This window comes from Pinus tabuliformis, chromosome 6 (assembly GCF_031772625.1).
Source record: "Pinus tabuliformis cultivar Carrire ecotype Pingquan chromosome 6, CPIR1, whole genome shotgun sequence".
NCBI lineage: Eukaryota > Viridiplantae > Streptophyta > Pinopsida > Pinales > Pinaceae > Pinus > Pinus tabuliformis.
This window is the reverse complement of record NC_142292.1, coordinates 1244672023-1244695010: the sequence shown is the minus strand read 5'-3', so window position 1 is coordinate 1244695010 and position 22988 is coordinate 1244672023.

The following is a 22988-nucleotide window of genomic DNA, read 5'->3' as shown; positions in this document are numbered from 1 at the left end:
ATTTTACTTGCTTGGCTGGGGGTGCCTTCTCCTTGAACTGTGCTGCTTCCTGGAAGCTGACGAATCCAACTGACGCAAGCCTGGAGCTTGCCATACCCAGGAACTTCATCACAGTTCTTATCCAAATGTATCATCATTATCTACCCAAGTCAGAACCTCAATAATTGGCAAATTCAAAACTATCACTTGCAGAAGCTTATAACATGTGCCTTCAAACTCAAACACAAATCTTGTATATGCGCCTTCAATATCAGATTCAAAGACCAATCAAACAAGTGCGCCCATATTTACATTCAACTCAGAACAAATTCGGATTCCAATATAAAGCTCTGACTAAATAATGCCATAGCGAATATTTATTAGAACTGCACTTTCTAACATATCACAACAGCGCAAGGAATCCATTATAAATCTGGATATGCTAACAAAAGTGATTACCTCAACAACGCCTCTGCAATTCACCCATTGACTCTACCTGCACACAAGTCGAGGTGTAACCATTTCTTCATGATTTGTGCCTTTGATTTCTTTAAATATTTGGACAGTGATATGCACGAGGCTTCTGCCAGCAATTCTATTCCTTTGCAAAATTCTTTACATATACTCCGGTAAACTGCGTCTTTCCAGACCAGATCAGCTCAGGGTTATGCCATTCGATCAATTTACATCATTAGCGTTCAACTCCAGCAAACACATTAACTTTCTGGTTCCATACCCCAACAGATCGATTTTTAAAACTGTGCTCAATTGAATAATTCAACAAATGCATTCATTCTAAATTTAATGACAGTGTTCAGTAAATACAAACTCATGAATCCAATTTGGAATAATCATTACAGCAAGCACCAATTAATCACTACGGCAACCCCTTAATCGATCTTGAGATACATCGATCTTTCACAGCAATGATTTTAACTGCATTCAACGTACTCAATTTCTAGCAACATAACTCTGCACCCATTTTTCTGCGCCCAGATTTTGGAATTGTTTTCTTATTGAAATTAATTCACTGCAGTAACTAACAGCATTAACCTTTGTACAATTGCATATAGGAATCGAACCAATTGAAACTTGTCTCCTCCGTCTGCAAGTTGTGTGTCGATTGCACAATATCGACTATTCAAATCTTTTAATCGATTTCACAAAATGCCATATCGTTTTCTGAAGCGCTTCCCAATATACATCTATGCAATGCTGCAAATATTCATATATATATAACCTGCCAATGTGCTGTACAAACAGTGAAATCGACTTTTCCAAACTCAAATGCCGGAGTCACATATTTGCTGTACTGTTCAAACTATGTTAACATATCAATTTCAATGAACTTCCGCTGGTCTGGAAATCTTCCGCTGTATATGCTCCATAGCCCCTTCATTTGTGTGGTTTTGCAAACTGTAGTTCTGCAATGGCATTAGAGCTTTCTGTAGCAATCTTGATGGCGGCTGCTCTTGTGCTAATAAAAATCACCAACGAAATCCACACTTCCAGTTGTGTGCAAGTTGACTAACAGCTGAGCGCTTATTAATTTCTGCATGACTGCTGGTGGAGTGAGGTGGCAAAGACGTGCTGGCCCATGCAACTGTTCATGAACTGCAGTGGTCACTGATTGTTCTCTGCTTGAAATTACGTCCATCAATCATGCTGCAGTTTAAACGGTCACCACTACCTGATTTCAATTTTTTCTTGAGACACGTGTGCTCAGCCACCCATCGAGTGCTATGGAACTGGATGACGGTGGTCAGTCAGCTAGCCACCAATTCCTTTAATCCCGACCATCTCATTGTTCATGCAGTTTACGAATTACATTCATGCAAACAGAGGAATAGGTTTTGTCACGTACTTGAAGCCAAACGGCTGCTTGTGAAGCTTCTTGCTGCTGCATGCTCTGATCCTCATTTGCTGCATGTATGGTGGCTTGACTGATGATTTATGGCTGTTTTTTTCTTGTGCAGGTTCCTCTGGACGGATCTAAGCTGCAGGAGTTCATTTCCACGTTCAACTCTGCCCGTTCAAGCTGCTGCTGCTGCATGGTCACAACCAGAACTTCTTTTTGCCATTTCTCCCAGACGGTAGATCAGTTTGATCTGAAACTCGGTGAGCATGTTCCTACCTTCATTATGCATCTCCCATAGCAAATTCGTGATCAATGGATGCATGGATTTCGAGAAAAATGGGAAATGGCTGAAGATTTCAGAGCTCGATTTCTCGGAAACCGTGCATCGGAATCGGCTGAAACTGCTTGGGTAGGTTACCATCACTCACATGCATATCCCCATGAAACAAGTTTTGAAACGGATGCACGGTTATGGAGAAAATGCAAAAATGGCTGATGGTGATGGAGGCTGATTTCTTGGAAACCGTGCACCGGAATTGCATGAAACTGCTCAGGCATGTTGTCATCGACCTTGTACAATCCCCCATAAGATGGTTTGTCAAATGGATGCATGGTTCTCAAGTTATGGCAAAAACAAATTCTGCTCTATGGATTTTTGCTTCAAGGCACTTTGCATGTGTTTGCATGGTATGACAAAATGAATTTTGGCTGTGATGCAGGTATGGAGATGATGGAGGAGGAGTTGGAAGATTGCATGAGGGCTTCTGAACCATTGAGGAAGCTACCATGCTCGCCAAACCACTTTTTGAAATGCATGCCTAGTTTCCCACAATTTCTACAGGAAGATCCTGTAGAAGCACAATGAGAAGCACAAGGAGGTGGAAAAAATGATGGATGAAGGCAAGGGATGGACACACAAGTGCTTGTAGGCCTAATCAACAGATTCCCACCATTAGATTCACTTTTGAAATTGGATTTGGCTCGTCCCAAGGTTCTACAGGATGTTTCCTGTAGAAATACAGAGCTTCCTGTAGAAGGCACAGTTTTGAGGAAAGAAGCATAATGACATGAAAAAATGATGGAAAAGGGGTGAGGAATGGAAACATGGATGTGGGTAGGCCTCATGGACATATTCCAAGCCTTCAGGTCCTCCTCGGAGATCAATTTGGCTTTTTTTTTTTTTTTTTGGTAAACTTCCTGTAGAAGATACGAAACTTCCTGTAGAAGGCACAAAAACTCCTTTGTCTTTGTTTTGAGTGATCCACCTGACCTACAATGTACTTCTTGCAACCTGCAATTAGCCAATGGAAATTAGTTTTATTTGTTTTTTTCTTTTTCTCTTTTTTCTTCTTTTTTCTTTTTTTTTTTTGAAAGATAACAGGGGCGCCTCAAGGAGGTTTTCACCCGTGCCATCTGCCCTGAGCGCCTCAGAGAGGTTTTCACTCAAGGATCTTTTTCAACCTTTTCTCTCTTTTTTTTTTTTTTTTTTTTAAACAGAAGCAATAGGAGCGCCTCAATGAGGTTTTCACCCCTACTACCTGCCTTGGGCGCCTCAGAGAGGTTTTCACCCAAGGATCTTTATTTTTTTTTTTTTTTTTTTTTTTCAGATATTTTTTCAGGGTGTGCCAGAGGCAGAAACAGAACCCTTCTCTATGACCAATACAGATTTCTCCATAGTTTTGATAAACTCTTGCCTTGAGAGAGGTCTCCTGTAGATCTTCAATCGATGCCATTGACAAGCATGGGAATGGCTTCCTCATCGATGGTTCGAATGAGGACAGATCCATTGTCATGGCATTTCTCCACTGTATATGGTCCTAGCCATCTGGTTCTCAACTTCCCCTTGAAATCTTTGTATCTGGAATCATACAACAAAGCCCAATCTCCCGGCTGAAATTGCTTGTCATGGAGATGTTGGTCATGCCACACCTTCCTCTGAAGTTGAACCACTTCTGAGTGAAGGAGGGCCTGCATGCGGTGCTCGTCCAGGCCATTTAGCTGCAACAACCTTTCTTGTTGAGCATGGCTGAGATCTAGGTCCAGCTGAGCTGCCATCCTCAAGGTGTTGTATTCAAACTCAATGGACAACAAAGCTTTCTTCCCATAGACCAGCTCATATGGTGTGAAACCGGTGGTGGTCTTCCAAGTGGTGTTGTACAATCATTTTTCTAACTTATCTCTACTCCTACAAAGCATGAAATGAAATCTTTTTGGTTGATTTTTTTTTGTTTTTTCTACTTCTACCTGCAAAACTGAAATAGATTGAACTGCAACTAACTACCTTGCGAAATTGAAAATGCGGAATTGAAATGAAAGCAGGAAAGGACTAATCTATTTTGCTCAAATGAAATTGCAGGAATGAAATGCTAGGCTACGCTTGCGAAATTGAAATGCTAATCTATGAAAGCAAGAAATGTCTATGCTACTTTTGCAGAATGGAAATGAAGTAAACTAAGCAGAAAGTTGTAGTAGAAAATAGAAGAATAGCAACAATCACCAATACTCTGCCGCTTCCCGGCAACGGCGCCAAAAAGATGGTGGGCTCCAGTATTGTAGCAATAATGCTACAACTCCTGGAGCTTCCTATCTCTAATTTTATCAACCCGGTAGTTCGTACAAACTTGGAAGCGACGGTGCTGTATGCACAAGTACTAGCTCTTGTCGCAGCTGTCACTTGGTCAGCTGGCACAAGTCCGCTAGGGCTCAAGCCAACTTCTATAGGCTCACAGAAGAAGCTTTATGAGTGATGGACGAAAGCTATCTTGAAGGAAGCTAACCTACTTTGCAAAAAGGAAATGGAAAGCTAACAAAGCATAGAAACCCTAATAAACCCTAATTTAACTAGCTTGACCCTTACAATGCAAAAACGTGAATGAAACTTCTACCAATGATGCTATTACATGCAGTGAGTTGAAATACATGAATCTAAGCTACTTGCACTTGAAAAGACATGTTTTTGTATTTTGTCATTAAGTGGTTGGATTTATTGTGATGATGCTTTTGATTAGGGTTTGGTTGTGCAGGAGCGGTTGGAATGGAAGGAGAGCATGGGCAAGGTCAGGATGGCTAGGGGAGGTCCCAAGGGATCCTTAGCATCAGTCCACAGAGGTTCCTCACGTTCAGATGCTCAACAACCGAGTGTGTGGGCTCCTACAGGATGTCTGCAGGGGATCCTACAGGAAACTCAAGAATTTCTACAGGAAGGTCTGCAATTCTTCTACAGGATGTTCTGAAATGGGATGTTTGAGGATGGATGGTTGATGGAAGATGCATGGATGGTTATGGAGGTAGGATGGGGGTCTGAAGTGACCCAGGAACTGATGGATGGAGTGGTGAGGTGATGTGGAAAGCTGACTTGGCTTGAAGGTGGTTGAGACAACAATGGGGAAGAAGGTAAGGTTACTTGGAAAAAGAGAAGATGGGAGATGAGGGAACAGACTTGGTGATGGAGGAGCTGATCTGAACGAGGCTCAAATGAACGAGGAGGTGATGAAGATGCCCTGCATAGTGGTTATTTGATCAAACCAACTACATCTTGCATGCAATCGAAATATCATGTGATCTATCTAACAAGTTAATGAAATCGGTGGACATCAACCTTATTCATGAAAAGAATCACGTACAACCTGTGAACAAAACATTATCAAAGAGATATAAACACATGAATAACTCCTACCAATCTATCTTAAACATAAGAAACTACTTTAACCATCAAAAGCAACCTAAGTAACACATCATGAATTAAATCTAAAGAGCAGATTTTTTCTCAAGAACGCAGCAAACACACATAAAGAGAAACAAGGGAGGTACTGGGCGCTTGAGATGGGCCCAACCCCAAGAGCTACAGCCTCCCATGAAAGATTTAGAGCTGGTGCAAAGCTGGATCCATCTTTATTAATCAAGAAATGAAAAGTACATCAAAACTGTCCACAAGGAGAACTTGAACATGAGCTGGAAGCAAAGCTAATCTATTGCATAAAAATCGAACTACAAACTAGCTAACTAATGGCTAAAACAAAATGACTAACTAGCTAACCCAAATGAGGCCCCAAGCCTTCTTATTTATACAATTTTGAGGACCCAACAGTCCTCCTAAAAGTTAGGGACTTGGCTGCCCAAGACTTGTAGTTAACAGCAGTCCAACTTGACTTGCTTGGCTACCCTTGAGCTGATTGATTCGGTGGCCCTTGAACTCCGAGCTGATGGTGGAGAATTCGAGGTAAGGGCCCATAAATGAGGGGGACACCTTCCTACAAATCCTCTAGCTTGTTCTCCCACGAATTTGGCTACCAAGTGCTCATTAAGACCTTCCATTTTGTCTCCAAGTTGACCAAAAAGGCTACACAAAGCACCCATTAGACTTGTTGGCATAATGACTAACCAAATTCACTCTATTAACACAAATATAATAAAAAACATGCAATAAACAAATGAGAATGGTGGATTAAGTCAAATTAGGAGGTTGGATGAGCCCAAATATTTGTCCATTTTTGGGGCTCATCATATTGCAGAAGGAAAGGTGGAGAAATACAAAGCTCGGTTGGTAGAAAAAGGTTATTCCCAAGTGCCAGGAATTGATTTTGGTGATATTTTTTCTCTTGTTGCCAAGGTAGCTTCTACTAGATTACTTTTATCTGTTGTTGCTGCTTTTGATTTTGAGGTAGAACAGATGGATGTGGAGACAACATTTCTTCACAGGGATCTCGAAGAGGAGACCTACATGAAGCAACCTGAAGGTTTTGCAGTGAAGGGTAAGAAAGAAATGGTATGCAAGTTAATTAAGTCACTGTATGGGTTAAAACAGTCACCAAGGACGCGGTATCAGAAATTTGATACATTTATACGGGGACTTGGCTTCACCAGAAGCAAAGAAGATCAATGTGTGTATTTTAAATTAATTGGTGACCGTGTTATTTATCTGGTCTTGTATGTGGATGATATGTTTCTGGTTGGAAATGACAAAGAAATTATCCAGGATTTGAAGACCCAATTGTCCTCCAAATTCGACATGAAAGATCTTGGTGCTACAAACTATATTTTGGGCATGGAAATTAAAAGAGATCGGGAAAAGAGGAAGCTCTGGTTAAACCAAAGGAAGTATGTCGAGACAATACTGCAGAGGTTTAATATGCAGGATAGTAAACCAATGAAGGTTCCTATTCCTGTAGGTGTGAGGTTATTTGCTGAACAGTGTCCCAAGACACAAGAAAAGGAAGAGGACATATCCCCTGTTCCATATGCAAGTGCAGTCAGTAGCCTGATGTATGCAATGGTATATACTAGACCAGACATTGCACATGCAGTGGAAGTATTGAGCAAGTTTATGTCAAAACCAGGGAAGGAGCACTGAATAACAGTGAAGCGGATTTTCAGGTATTTGCCTGGCACTAGTGATTATGGTTTGTGCTACCAAGGAAGACCAGGATTGGATAGAGTGTTGATATTCGTGGCTTTGTTGATGGAGACTAGGCTGGAGATTTGGATCAGAGAAGATCTATAAGTGGGTATGTGTTTAACCTATTTGGAGGTGCAGTCGGTTGGATGAGTAAGAAACAATCTGTAGTGGCACTATCAACTACAGAGGTAGAATACATGGCAGCCACTCATGCAAGCAAGGAAGCAGTTTGGTTGCAGAGATTGTGTTCAAGTATGGGGTTAGTACATGGAGATATAAGGATAGATTGTGACAACCAAAGTGCAATTTTCTTGGCAAAGAACCCTGCATATCATTCAAAGACAAAGCACATTGATGTTCAGTATCACTTTGTGAGGGATATGATAGAAGACAAAAAGGTGTTGCTAGTAAAGGTGGACACTTTGAAGAATACTGCAGATGCATTGACAAAATCTGTGAGCTCTGAGAAGTCCTCTTGGTGTAGAGAAACAATGGGCGTTGTAGGTTTGGATAAATGACTAAGCTCTCTTGTGGCCCCCTGTGGAAAGAAAACAACAAGTGGGAGAATGTTGGGTTGTGTTATATGCTTTCCATGACTAGCCCATGTAGTTAACTAAAGGGTTAGAGGGGGGGGGGGGGGGGGCTTTCGTTGCGGCGATTACATAGTGGGGGGGTCATAGGGGGTTTGAGGGGTGCAGGTAACCCCTTTCTATGGGGTCTGAAAATTTTGTTTTTTGACCCTATATTAGGCTGGGCAGACCTACCTATGGTTTTGTGCATGATTTTCGCACATGGTGTTGGACGCAATGGTTTTCAGTCCATGGTTTTGGACACGATGGTTTTCGGTCCATGGTTTTGGACGCGAGGTTTTCGGTCCATGGTTTTGGACGCGATGGTTTTCGGTCCATGGTTTTGGACACAATGGTTTTTGGTCCATGGTATTGGATGCTTCGGCATGTATAAATATGTATTGTAACATTGAAAAGGAACATAATGAAAAATCAGGTTGGTAGTCCCGGTTTTGGGATCCAGGGGAAAATCTCTGTGTATATGTGTTTTATGTGTTATGCTCTCGCATTGTCTATTTTCTGTGTTTTAGAATTCGTATGCAAGTAATTTTTGTACGGGGTTAAAACCTACAAGTGAATGAAACTTTTTAAGCAAAGAGCTTCAAATCAGATCTAGAGGACCAACATGTATATGTTAATGTCCAAAAATCAGGGCTACACAGGGTTGCATGCAAATATCCAACCTTCCCATGTGCAAATGTTACTAGCTAGAATGTTTTACATATTGATGTGAAGACTATGACTTTGAGCAATGCCAACGGACATAAGCTTGCTACCTTCTTGGCAACAGATTGTCCCCTTATGTACCATTTGTATGAGCCAGAAACACTCATGGATTCATACTTATATGCCACCAAAAAATATGTGGGCATGCAAGACGTTGTTAAAATCTAGGTGAAAGAGCCATCAAAGTTTCGACACACACCCACCAATACTTACAAGAAAAAGTCTCTCAGGAGGGCATATCAGTTGTTGATCATCCTAGCTTGTAGAATATACGATCAACAGAGCATGGAGACCTTTCCTGAAGGGTGGGAAATCTTATTGAACCAGGTTGTGAATGAGGGGAAGTCATTCAACTGGTCAGACTTGTTGGCTCGACAATTAAGTATCCATGTAGCTAATGCCCTGAATCCTCCCAAGGGCGGGAAAACGATATTTTAAATGTCTTGATATTTACTGGATGCAATCTGTGCACATAATACATTCCCTAACATGAACTAGACTTGGACACCTCAAGATCCTGCAGTGCACATCCACTGCAGATTTCTCTTAGATTGTAGACATAGAGGAGTTATGGAGAGGCTAACTGACCACTTCCTCATTCCTCTATACAAGATGATATTTGAGGAAGAACCACCTTGCATGTCATGTGGGGCAATGGAAGCAATAGTGAAGATTGCAGATTGGTTTTCCTCATGGGATAACACCTTATTTAAAGTGTTCGACAGTCATAAGTCACCACATATTTTACCAAGGTATGCCACGGATTAGATTATCATGCAAGAAGTTTCATATCATCTCTCCATAGGGTTGTCAGCAACTTTGCATAGGAAGAAGAAAGCACCTTGGCCATCTCTTCCTATGCAAATTGGATTGTACGAGACCAAGAACTTGAAGGTCATGGATACTGAAGGAAATGTGATAGAGAAGTTTGTGTTCAGTACTTGAGAATTTAATTCGTACTATCCTCGTGGTATTTGCACAAACCACTGTGCAAAAATTCACTTCCATTGGCTTGGTGGAACATTTCACTAACCAAAGGAGTATCCATGGAAGAATTGTTATAATACCTCCAAGTCCCATGAGTCGGTAAACTTTTCTGGAACTTCATAGGTGACTTCACAGAAGGAAGCTACTCTGGAAGCAGTGCCAACAGAAGGTAGCAACCTCGCGTAGGATAAGGCAGAGAGAAAGGTTACTTATAGTCTAGGGGGAGAATGAAGTCGCAAGATTAAAGCAGATACAACTATTATGAAAGCGACTTTAACAATAGAGGGAAAGAGGAAATAGAGGATGCAAAGAGCACAACGAATAAAGAGGGAAGAGTAAAGGAGATTAGAGGAGATTAGAGGAAGAAAAGAAGAAACAAAAAAAAGAAGAGAAGCAAAGCATAAATAAGAAGAGAGGTGAAGTGCAATAGCAGAAGAAACAACACAACAATAAGTTGGACAACAAGAAGAAAACTGAAAACCAACGGAGGAGAGCGGACATATGCAAGACATGGAGCTAGCTAAGAAAATTGAAGAATTGATTGAGATTGTAGACATGGAGGAGGAACCAGAGTCGCAAAATCAAGATGTCAACTTGATGCCTAGCACACAACAGGTCACTATTCAGTCTCCACCACCTCCAACAACATAGCTAGCTCAAGGTGGGGAAGAGGAAGTTGTTCCTCTTAATGATGATTCGGTCATGGTCACATACAATATGTTGTATGATGAACTTCAAAAGAAGATTGTATAAACACGTAAGAAGCACTTTCCAGATTATCTCGCATCTCCTGCATTTATTAGAGAAAGGGTAATTGTGGTGGACACCAGGAAGAATCCCAATGCCATTATTGCAACCAAATTGGCCTTTGCAGGTGCAGTAAAGTTGAACAGTTAGTATTTGATGGTTGAGAACAAGCAATTGACAAAGAACTTGTAGGCTTCTAGGCAAGTGGTTGAACAGCTCCGTGCAACAGCTAAGAACGCAACTTCCACATAGGTCCATCTGGAGGAACTGAAGGCAGCGATACTTGGTGAAGTATCGACACTTGGAGAGAACATGTGGAATCTCTATGAGGAGTTTGTTACCATGCATAAGGAAGATATCCACTTGCATGGCTTGCAACATAAGTGTAAATATTTTTCCAAAACTCTCTGGAATGTGCAAGCTGCAATCACTGTCGTGCATGAATGGTCAATGTGATACAAAGAGGAACCACTTGACTTGGGAAATAAAATGAAGCAACAAGAAGAGATGGAGAAATCAAGAGTTCGAATGATGATCCAGAACAATAAACAACTCACCTAATTCAATGGTAACATTCAAGCCTTGTATGCCTGATTATACAATGATTTAGATTTCTTGGTGAAGTCCCACAGGATCCCATTAGTTGGCTCACTCACTAAAGCCAAACCCAAGAACCAGGTCAAGCAGGAGATAGAAGAATACTTGGAGCAACTCATATAGATTGCCACCTAGGAAGATTTGGAGGTGAACAAATAGAATATTCAAAAGTACATTGGTGGCCCTACCAAAATCAAGACAATGTTGCTCATCCTCTAGAAAGAATTTCAAACTGGTTCAAAATCATTGTACCTGGATGCCATGGAGCCTAGAGTCTGCTTTCAGCCAGAAACTATTGCACAATTTCGGGATGTCACTGCACAGTACCAAGCTTGGCACTGATACATGACCGAAAGACATCAAGTGGAAGTTGCTAAGCTCGAGTTTCCCTAAACTCAAGCATGATAGTGTTTTGTTTTATTTGGATGTCAAGTTGGATCTACCCAATTTTGTCCTATATGGGTACAAGTGTATTGTAATATTATTTGTAAGTGAAATTCCAAGTGTCAATAATGGAATGTGAAGAGTCATGATGTAATTTAATGAATCATTTTGTAAAGAAGTAGAAGAGTCACGGGGAAGTCCAAAAGTCACAAAGGGGAGTTGAAGAGTCACCCCCTCTTGTTATAAATATATCCTCATAACTCATGCAAAGGGATTTTGGGGAGGTGAGCTTTTGGTTAGGTTTAGGCTTAGAATAAGAGGCTTGGGAGTTTGTGAGATCCTTGGCTTCGCTGTAGCATAGAGCCAATATCCTTCTTTGGAGGAGCAAGTGATGTTGACTCCACGTTCCACTACTAGGGCTAGTGGTCCATCAATGATATATGTATGATTGGAACTTTCACTTAATAAAAGTTGAGAGCCGACAATTTCCTTATGTACGGTACGAATATGGAATACAATGCCTGCATGACTGTCTCAAGGGACAATACTTGATCCAATATCGCCTTCTTCAACTCTGCTCGGGCGGATGATGTAACCAGTTCTCCTCCCTGCTTGGCCGTCTGTAACTCCTTAGCCATTCACTAATTCTCTGCTATCAAGAAGCAAACACTGGAGCTAGTGGCTTCGGCATATGCTCTTGTGGCATCGACCAATGTTGTTGGATGCTTGCGAACATATGGTATGATCACTCGTTCCTCAAACTACACAGGAGATGTGTGGACATCCAGAGTAGACACTCTACAAGATTGCACAACTCTACGTTATGACTCGTTCAATGATATGTTGTGCATCTCTTCTTCCGTATTGTCTCTAAGGATCTCAATATCTCCTTGGTCACTTAGGACTTGCTCTGCTTCTAGATCCGGTGAAGCTGGTGGGTTGACCTCTTGGTGGTAAGGCATGAGGTTGATGTCTTGCTCTAACTATGGCTGCTCCATCTCCATATCCATCTGCTCAAGTACTCATTCAATCTCTTGAGTGAAGTCCTGCTCCTGCAACTGCTCACCCTGTCTGCTTTGCGCCAGCTGCTCGGATGAGTCTACCACCTGTATGGGCGCAGTTTCATCAATCTGTGTATGTTGTGCCCCCTGTTGTATTTGTCCTTACTACGCTTCCTTCTCATGTCTGCGTAGCTCCTGATCCTTCCGGAGTTGCTCCTTCAACTCTTGCAACTCCTTCACTGTTTCCTCCATCCTCTGTTTTTCTCTCTGCCTTTGCGCGGTCCTCTTGTCGCGATGTTGCCTCTTCACCTATATTGCCATAACTGCTTTCTCCACATGTTGGTTTGCTCTGAACTTGCATCCTTTTTCTGCCTCTGCGCTATCGACAATCTTTCTCTTGCCTTTGTCGCACGCCGGTATGTTTACCTCTGCTGCTTCTCTTCTGGATGCTGCTTCGCTAACCATTCCACAATGATGTCGACCGATTCATTGGGCCTGGAAAAGCTATCCCAACATCTCCATGGGTCTTCCTCAACTCAATGACATGCCCCATGGATCCACGAAAATTGCACTCTCGCATAGTGATTCTTCACAAAGAAATGAGGGTCATACTGATTAAATCTTCTAGTGTCGAAAGTAAATTTCTTGAACTCTTCTGTCTCAGCATACACATGCTTGATATTCTATACCTTGTACAACTCGATTTGAAATGGAAGAGTGGGCCAATTGGTGCAACCTAGCTGATAGTCCTGCCGAGATGTGGTATGACACTTCTTGCATGATAAGCTTGCTCATGGAAAACTTCGACAAAACATGTGGAGGTTTCTCCGCGCTGTACACGCGTATGAAGGTGCAAAACGGTGAGGCATACCAATCTTCTATGTCGATCAGTGCCTCCATTGCTACCTTCGACATGCAAGGGGGATCCTACTCAAATATCATCTTGTACACCGGGGTGACAAAATGGTCTGACAACTTTGTGATGATTTCATGGAAGCTGCATTCGGAAAACAATTTGCAATAAGTGTTCATAGAGGTTTTTGCTGATGTCCATGCCCACTTCAAGCCCAGGAACTCATGACGGACACACATTGCATCCAAGATGTATAAGGACATGTAGATTTCTGCTTGCTAACCTTTAGGTGGCTGTCAAGCTCCTGCTACCTGTTCCTTCAGCCTGTGAGCCAACATGTCAGACCAATTGCATGCTTTTCCTTCACTGTCCAATTTGTCCAACGCGATCACCCAACTTTGCGGGAAGGTCTCCATGATCTCTTGGCCGTATAAGCGCCATGAAAATATGACCAAGTACTGATACACCTTCCACAATATCTTTGTCTTGTAAATCTAGTTGGGTGTCATCCTGAATTTGGTTGGATCCTTCACCCAGTTCTTCAAGATATCCCTGGATTTGGCATTGCTAATGGGTATGTTGAAGGGTGTCTCCATGGTGAACACTGGATTTGGCAAGTGGTACATCTACTGATAGTCCTGTGCCTTGAAGGTAACAATCTTTGTCCTGCTGACACTGCTCAATACCGTCGTCTTGGGATCAGTGTGCGAGATGATCCAATGTATCATGTCCGCGCATGGGAACATGGGATACCTGCATGCAATCTCGACATGGAGACATGCATGGAAAGAAACCTGTCAATTAAAACCAAAGAAAACTTGAGGACTAACATGTAACATACCTGGGAGATTGCTGGAAAGGATTGCGCAATTTTCACTGGGAGGCCGGGAGACTGACTGTCGGAAATGCGCTAAAGGCAGCCCAAACTATCGAGAGGCTAGTTGACTGCTGGAGTTATGCAATGCACAACGCAGACTGGCCTGCTAGGTTCTGAGATTGCGCAATGCACAATTTCAGCTGGCAATTGATGCAGGCCCAAGGACTGCATTGTGCAATTTTCTGGGCCAGCAGACACTACCTCTCAGAATTGCGCAAAGCAAGACTAGAGGACACTATCTCGCCAGATTTGTGCATTTTCTGGGAGGAAGGCAGAGCCTTCCCTCTCATAATTTCACAATGATGTCTAGGCAAAGAAAACTACGGGCCAAGATTTCCCAGACTTGCCGATGGGCGACTGAAATCATATGAAGATTTGAATGCATGGCGATACTGAGTGTAAGCAGGAGTGAATGATCATGATGCAAATAACAAATGCAAGATTCATAAAACGGAAAAACATGCATGTGTGTGAAACGAGTTGCCGAATCAACGACCCTTCGTGCAAAATAGTGTCATGCATGTGACAACAATGAGATGCAAAGGAAAAATGAAATGGTGCTTGTACAGGCTAACATGAATGCAAACAACAACAAGCATTCATAGAAATCAAGCAGACAACACTCACATAAGCCAAAACACAAAAGTGACAAAAGTGCTGCAAAAAACAAGTAAAGCAGACTTACTCGAAAATGGATGAGCTGGATGTGTCGAAGACTCCTGGATGTGCTGTGGGATGTCAGAGCTCCAAGATTGATGTGAAGAATGAGCTCTGAAGCGTCGAATAAATAAGTTTGAGGCTCATGATGTGCATGCCACAAATCTAGGAAAAAGCGACACTTGGAGGAAATTTTCTAAAACGATCTTTGCATGTAACCTCCAACTGCTAAAAATAGATCCCTAAAATCTAGGGATGCTTTTTGCATGTTTCTTTTTGCTATTTCAGGAAAAAGTAGCCCATGCATGCAAGTCAAGTTTGCTGGGTCCCGGGTGGAACCGGTCAACCTGAAGGCACATGCAACAACCTGCTTGACTAAGAGGGAATTTTGTGCAATTTCTAGGAGGAGCTGGGCTGGCTGTCTTAGAGGGATTGCACAATTTCTGGGAGGAGCTGGGCTGGCTATCCCAGAGGGGTTACACAATTTGTAGGAGGAGCAGGTGACTTCTGCCTAGAATTGCGCAATTTTTGGGTTGAGCTGCAGTGCTGGGCCAAATTGCGCAATTTTCCTGAGGAGTGTTGTTTGACTGTATTGCAAAATTTTTGGGCCCAGCAGGTTGCCCAACAAATTTTCCCAATTTCTGGAAGGAAGGTTGGTTCCCCTCCAAAATTTCACAATTTTTTGAGGGAGTTGTTTAGCCAGCAACTGGCCCAAGTTCAGAGTGGTAGCCTGTGGGGAGTGAAGCAAACTATCATGCATAGGCTAGCAAGCTGCTGAAAAACCAATGAAGCCTATGTACTTGACAGTGCATACATCCTACTAGGATGGTTGGTAGGGAGGCTCCAAAACAAAGCTAAGGAAAATTTTTGAAGGGTGGTTGTAGCCGCTACAATAATTATTTAACTTATGCTTATGCTTATGAACTATTTCGTTTGCATTAGTACAAATCTTGTTGAATGTGTGTTGTTGTTTAATTCATCATTGTTAACTTGTGAACTATTTCACATATTAGTTTGTGATGTCATTTATGCTCATGTGTTCCTTTCAAGTTGCGTACTATTACAAGCTTCCAAGGGGATCACTCATTTTCCCTTTCGTGTCGTAGAACCTTCATGCATCACACTTAATTCTCCGCAAGGTGACACACTTGTTCTCACCAAAGTCATTATACATCACTCTATGTGTTATTGCAGCCAAGGCACATCATTAGAACCCATTGCATTGACAATCGGGCCATATTTTGGATGGAACTCCTACACCAAATGGTGTGAGGTCTAATTGGGACTTCATATCAGGGAGATCCCCTGAATGTTGGCGGGTCTAGCACCGTCAACACAACGTAAGATTATTTATTTATTTAGTCAGCTACCTTATCTTTTAGATTCACAAGAGAGATATTTTTACTTATAAAGTATATCGCATATGAGTGGTGCTCTTGTTGTTTTCCCAGGATAACTCCAATAGCAGTACCTAAAGCATTCATAGATATATGGAAAAGGAGGGAACAATTGGTCCCTCTTAAGATGGGAGTCTTGGATAATCTTTCCTTCAATTCGTCAAAGGCGTGTACCCAACTCTCTATCTGCATAAAGTCAAAATTTTTAAATAAGGAATGAAAAGAAAGGATGACCAGTTTGTGTAAAATTTTCAATGAAGTGTTGATAGAAACTTACAAGCCCAAGGAAGTTACGCACCTATTTTTGGGTTGTTGGAGTTGCAAAATTCAATATTACCTTTATTTTTGTTGAATCTACTTTTATACCTTTGGATGAAATATGATTCCCTAACACAATGCCTTCAATTAACATCATTAAACACTTTTCATTACTAAGGACTACGTGACATTCCTTACAACTTATCAATACTTTCTCTAGTTTTGACAAAGCTATATCAAATTCATCACCATAGATTGTAAAATTGTCCATGTAAATTTCCACACATTCATGAATCAAGTCAAAGAATATTCCAATTATAGCTCATTGGAAATTTGTAGGAGCATTAAAAAGTCCAAATAGTAGAGCATGGTAGGAAAATGTCTGCCATGAACGGGTAAACATGGTTTTGTCCTAGTCCTCAAAAGAGTGATATGAATTTGCTAGTGTCCACTAAATCTGTCGAGGAAAGAGAAATTTTTCTTCCTTGATAAGGTATCTAGCACATGGCTGATGAACGGTAATCCAAATTGATCCTTGTGAGTGGTCTTATTAATTTCTCTATAATCTACACAAATGCTCCATTTGCTATTATTTTTAGGTATAATGACAAGAGGGAAGAGCCATTGGATGTCAAAAATAGGGTAGATAAAGTTAGTTAAAAAGTAAATTTTGTAGCTTCTCTTTGAACGATGTCCCTAAGGGCTAGATGCATTCGTCATTGAGGCTTGAAAATGGGCTTGGAATCTTCCTTGAAGTAAATATTGTGAGTGCATAGGTCAAGATGAATCCCCTTCATGTTAATGTAATCCCAAGAAAAAACATCACCGTGTAATCATTATGTTTTTGTAGAACCTTAATTAGTCATTTCTTTAGATGTTATGTTATTCGTTGATTGACCTTCAAAAATTTTATGGGATTGATTTCCGTAGTTTCAAATGTTGTCTCATGCTTTTCCTAAGAAGAGGACTTGTGTTCCAAAGGTGATGTACTTGTCATGGCCAAAGAAGCTTAGACTTTGGGTTTCAATATGTGGGTGAGAATGTGCGAGTTAGATGAGGAGGATGAGGCTATGAAATCACCAATCTCCTCATCCTTAGTTTTATCTTTGAGGGTGAGATATCAATATACGATAAGTACTCGATGAACTACTTCCTCCTCATCACTTTCCTCTCCATCAACCCAAAATGGAAATTTTGAGTCAATGTTAGGCTTTACTATATGATAAAGGGTGAATTTCTTGGTGGAGGTCTTGCGAGAAATGATCATATTACATGACATGTAGTTAATATGTGCATCTACAGTTGCTAGCCATGGTCTTCATGAGATTAGACGATATCCCCCAAGGGAATATTTGGGTTGTAGTACCAAGAATTTAGTGGGGTATTCCCAAGAATATATATATATATATATATATATATATATATATATATATATATATATATATATATATATATATATATATATATATATATATATATATATATATATATATATATATATATATATATATATATCCACATCTTTGAGAATCCCATCATGTTTAATGGTGGAACCATTAGCTAGCTGTAATATTGTGGGGGGGTTTGTCTAGGATTGGAAATTTCTAGGGCTTCCATCATTTCACAGGTCATCACATTGATGGAAACCCCTAAGGTTGATCTATAATAGCCTAGGGTTAAAGTTTCATGTAATAAAGGATAATAAAGGAAAAATAAGACCAAGGTCATAAGACACATATTCCAAGTTGAGGGTTGGGAAAACACTTTAGTGGGCATCACTTGTGGTTTATTAATTGCTATGGAAGTTGGCAAAAGCAAAGAGGAAATAATTGGCATTTAATTACGAAAATAAAGGAAAGTAGAATAAAAGGAAGGTGAAGAGACACAAATTTGCATACAAGGGAAATTTGAGGGAAAATGAAGAAAAAAGAGACATCAATAATAAAAAGGCATCAGAGAAACAATTCACAACTTTCGGCTTAGCTTTTGTCAATTTAGTTTTGGCTCTCTCCTTTCATTCTCTCTCTCTCATACACTCTTGCACACTTAGAGCATTCTTGGATCACTTTAACTTTCACTTGGATTTGGAGAAAGGAAAGCAAGCAAGCAAAGGAAGGAAAAGGACAAGCAAAGGAAAGCGAAGGAAAGCAAGGAGAAAGATTGGATCAACAACTTCAACATGAAGATCTTGCAGGTAACAAGTTGCATGTATGATTTCCTTGCTAGGATGCAAATGCATGGTACATGCATTTATTTATCGGTTAATTTTTTGTCATTGGCATGGGTTTTTTCTGGTTTGACAATGGTTTTAGCCTTTTCCTTAATAGCCACGGTGTTATGGGATTCATTGTTGGTTGAGATTTAGATTGCCATAAGGTTTTGGAATCGAGTGAGGTGGCCTCAAGAAAATCCCAAGGGTTGGGGGTGGATATGGTTTTCTTTGGGAATCCCTCGACAGGTGGGTGGAGACAGGAAAATTCCTCAAGGTATGGTGAAAGAAACCTGAGGCATCCAAACTTGGTTTAGCTTTATGATCCCTGAACCAGTTTAGGTGAGTTCATGATAATTTGAGGGTGGGGGTGGTTTAACCTCTATATTCCCTGGTTAGTTATGTCTTGGTTTATCCCATAATATCCCACATTCATTCTTGGAATATGGCATGGGGGTGATTGGTTTATTGGTGATTCTCAGATGAAGTTCAGAAGTTTATGATCATATATGCATTCATGACCTGTAACTTATATGTTTACAATATGTTTGACGAAATGTATATTGTGTACTAGGCATGTATAAGTCAAATATTGTTCAAGTTTTGAATGGTTAAATGGTTAGCATCATTGGCATCTCATTTATGATTATGGAAAGTTACAAGCAGTTTTTTGCATGGTCTGGAGGCTATCTTGGAAAGGTGGCTTAGATCTCGGGATCGCTGGAACTTGTAACACCCTCCTCCCACAATTACCCAAGTTAACAGGTCCACTGGGGTAAACATGTGATGAGAGGATACTACGATCTGATTCAACTCCCCATGTACAGTTAAGGAAGTGGAACCAACACAACACAACCAATCTGACCTTTTGCACATGTCACAAAACCTACAGGAGCCAACCAACCCTTCCAAGTGATCAACCCTTGAGACAACTTGACACTTCACTACCCTAGAGCCTCAGTCTCTCCCATGACATGGGCATGCATGCGACTGGGGCCCTCCAGTCGCTCTCACAACATGGGCATGCAAGCGACTAGGGTCTTTTTCATCTAGTTTTGAGCCTGTGACCCCAGATTTTGTGCCACTTTTTCAGGGCTAGGACTCAAGCCACTGCCCAGAACTCCATGAAACCTTCAAGAATGAAAAGTAACATTGAAACAATGATACAAATGCAAATATTTGAACAAATACTTGACTGGACCCCTACTAGCCATGATAGGCATTTCGTCAAACATGTCACAAATATGCAATCTACAGGTCATAACAACAGATCTGAGCATAGGGGTCTCATACTTATATGAGAATCACTAAGAAGCATTGATGCCTTATCACATTAGTTGCATTATCATCTATTAGGTCATATATTCATTGTTCATTCATTTACAAATCAAAACATGATGAGAGCCATACATCATCACTATCATAAAACATACTCATAACCAACATATAAACAACAAAAATAATAAGGATACATCAGCCATAAATGCCACATATGAACCAATACATTTGCTCATAAAATACCAAGGAAAGGAACTCTTATTAATGAATGCAAAATCCAACTAGGTATGGGACTTCCACGAACCACCTGACCATAGATTGGTTGAACCAAATCTTTCTTTCAGCCAATCACCCCCGTGCCATATTCCAAGCATGAATGTGGGACTCATAACCAAAACTCAACCAAGGCTTCTCGAGGCTACACCACCTCACCCTCATCAATAGAACCAGGCTTTACTACAATCCTCATTGGATCACTAGGCCAAAACAAGCATGGATGCCACCGATTTATCCACCTACACCGTGAGGAATTTGCCTGTCTCCTAGCCTCTATGCTTTACCGCAATCCGCACTGGATCACTAGTCCCTAAACGACACTCCAGTCTATGGGCTATGTGCTATTGGGAATGCCCCTTTCTCTGTAAATGTCCTTCTTGGTATGATAAACTAAGATTGGATATGATTGGTTATGGCTCTATCTCTTGGTGTAACTAAAATATAGCATTGTGGGAGTGTACAAAGCATACTTACATGGGCGGTGCCTTAGTTTAGTGGTCTGGGTGATATTCACTACTTCCTATTGAGAAACAACATCTAGGTCTAGATATTTATGCACCTTTCAAAGGGTTCGGTGATCGAATACCACTAGACAAAATATATCAATAAATTATATCAATATGCATGCATATGACATAAGACTAATAATCCAACTCCTCCTTCCTCATTGATCAAATCAAATCAATAAAAGAAAGAAATCAAATATCTTGTAGCAACGTATATAATCTCCAAATTTAAAATACTTTCTTGGGGAAGTGAGAAAACACATAAAACTAATGGCGGTCCGAGCTCTTGAATGTACCTGAGACAAGTGAGTGTGCTAGTTTATAGAGCTTAGCATAGGAAGGTTGGAACGACCTAAAGAGGTGGGGCATACTTGTTCTATCCCTCTGGCCCATAGATTACACAACTAGCTATCAAACCACCTCTATTTATGGATATATGATGCTCGAGGCACCTACCTTCCCCTCCCTCTACTGTCAAAAGTAGTTGGGGTCCTTCCTTAGTAAACTGGCACCCACCTCTAAGCTTTATCATATATCCCACCATTCACCGGTCGAGGATTCCGAGGCCCACCGAGGTAAAACAAAATCCAGCTTTACCGCAACCCACAGTCTTGTTCAGGGGTCACTAGGCCATGTATTCTTTCTTTTAGATAGAACCTCACTCATTTTTGAATCCATTCAACAATCCAACCCAACAAAAAACATGACAAACCATCACACCATGGATATCCAGAAATGGAAAGGCTAGGCTGAAAAACACTATCACACCTGGCAAAACCCATGCCCATGACAGAAAGAGAACCAAGAACACACACGCATAACTATGCATGCTAAATCTAGCAAGGAAATCATACATGCAAATACCGCAAATAATCCTGCTATAGTTGTTAGATCCTGCTCTTCCTTGCTTTTCTTTTCCTTCTTTGCTCTTCTTGATCCAATGCTAAAGTGCTCCAAGAAAACTCTAAGTGTCCAAGAGTGAGAGAGAGAGAGAGATAATAGAGAGAGAGATCCAAAATTGAACCGCCAAAAGGTTACAAACTAATCCTTAAAAACCTTTTTTTATCAATGAGGCCTCTATTTTCTTCATTTTCCATTATTTTCCTTCATTTTCCTCCTCACATGCAACCTGTGACCTTTCACCTTCCTTTTCTCCTAATTTCCATTATTTTCATAAATAAAATTCCAAATAATGCCTCATGCCTTTTCAAAGCCTTTGTCATTGCCAATTTCCTTAACCATAATAAACCAAATCAACACTCACACTAGATGTTTTGCCCAAAATTCAGCTTGGAATAAGTGTCTCATAACCGTGGTTATAATTTTTCATTTATTCACTTTTATTTACATGGAATTTTCACCAGGGATGTTACAACACTGAACTCAACAGTTTCGATCATGACCTCATGGAGGCATGCCTATGCGTGCGGTTGGGACCTCATAATTGCACTGATGGTGTGTCGTGCGTGCGGTTGGGAGTTTCTCCTATGAAAATATGTCCAACTTAGGAAATCACCATCTAGGGTGGTTTGTAGGCTCCTGAGTGGTCTATAGTCCTTGAGGTATGTCTGTAAAATGTTGGTGTGTCAGCCCCACTTCCATAAGTGGATCTTGGAGGTTAGGTCATATCATAGTGACACTCGTCTCATGTTTACCCTAGTGAGCTTGTAGAAATGGGTAAATGTGGGAGGAGGCGGTTACATGGTAGTATCAGAGCGGGTTCCATTCTCATTGGGTGATATCTGATACCACAAGGTGGTATCAGAGCAAGGTTACAACACTGGACCTTGAGGTAAATGTATATAGTTATGCGTGCATGTTGATTATGTATGTGCCTAATATGCATGCATTGGAGAGGTTACATCTATCATATATGTGGTTATTAATGCATTTTTGTGTCACCATGTATGATGTTGAGATGTTGACGTTCTATATATATATATATAGATATATATAGCTATATATATATATATATAGATATAGATATATATATATATATATATATATATATATATATATATATATAGCTATATATATAGATATCGCACTAATTTGGACTGATTTGTGCAGACGAGATAGGCTCCCCTGAACTTCATTAAGTTATGGTTTGATCATGTTTTCTATTCAGATTTGTCTAACATGATATGTTTTTAGGAAGAGGAAAATCAGAGATGATGAGTATAATGGTGGATTATAGTTCATGTGACTCTCCTTACAGATCAACTGAGAAACAAGGAGATGAGATAGCCTCCCATATATATATATATATATATATATATATATATATATATATCACGCTAATTTGGATTGATATATATATATATATCAATCCAAATTAGCGTGATATATATATATATATATATATATATATATATATATATCACGCTAATTGGATTGATATATATATATATATAATCCAAATTAGCGTGATATA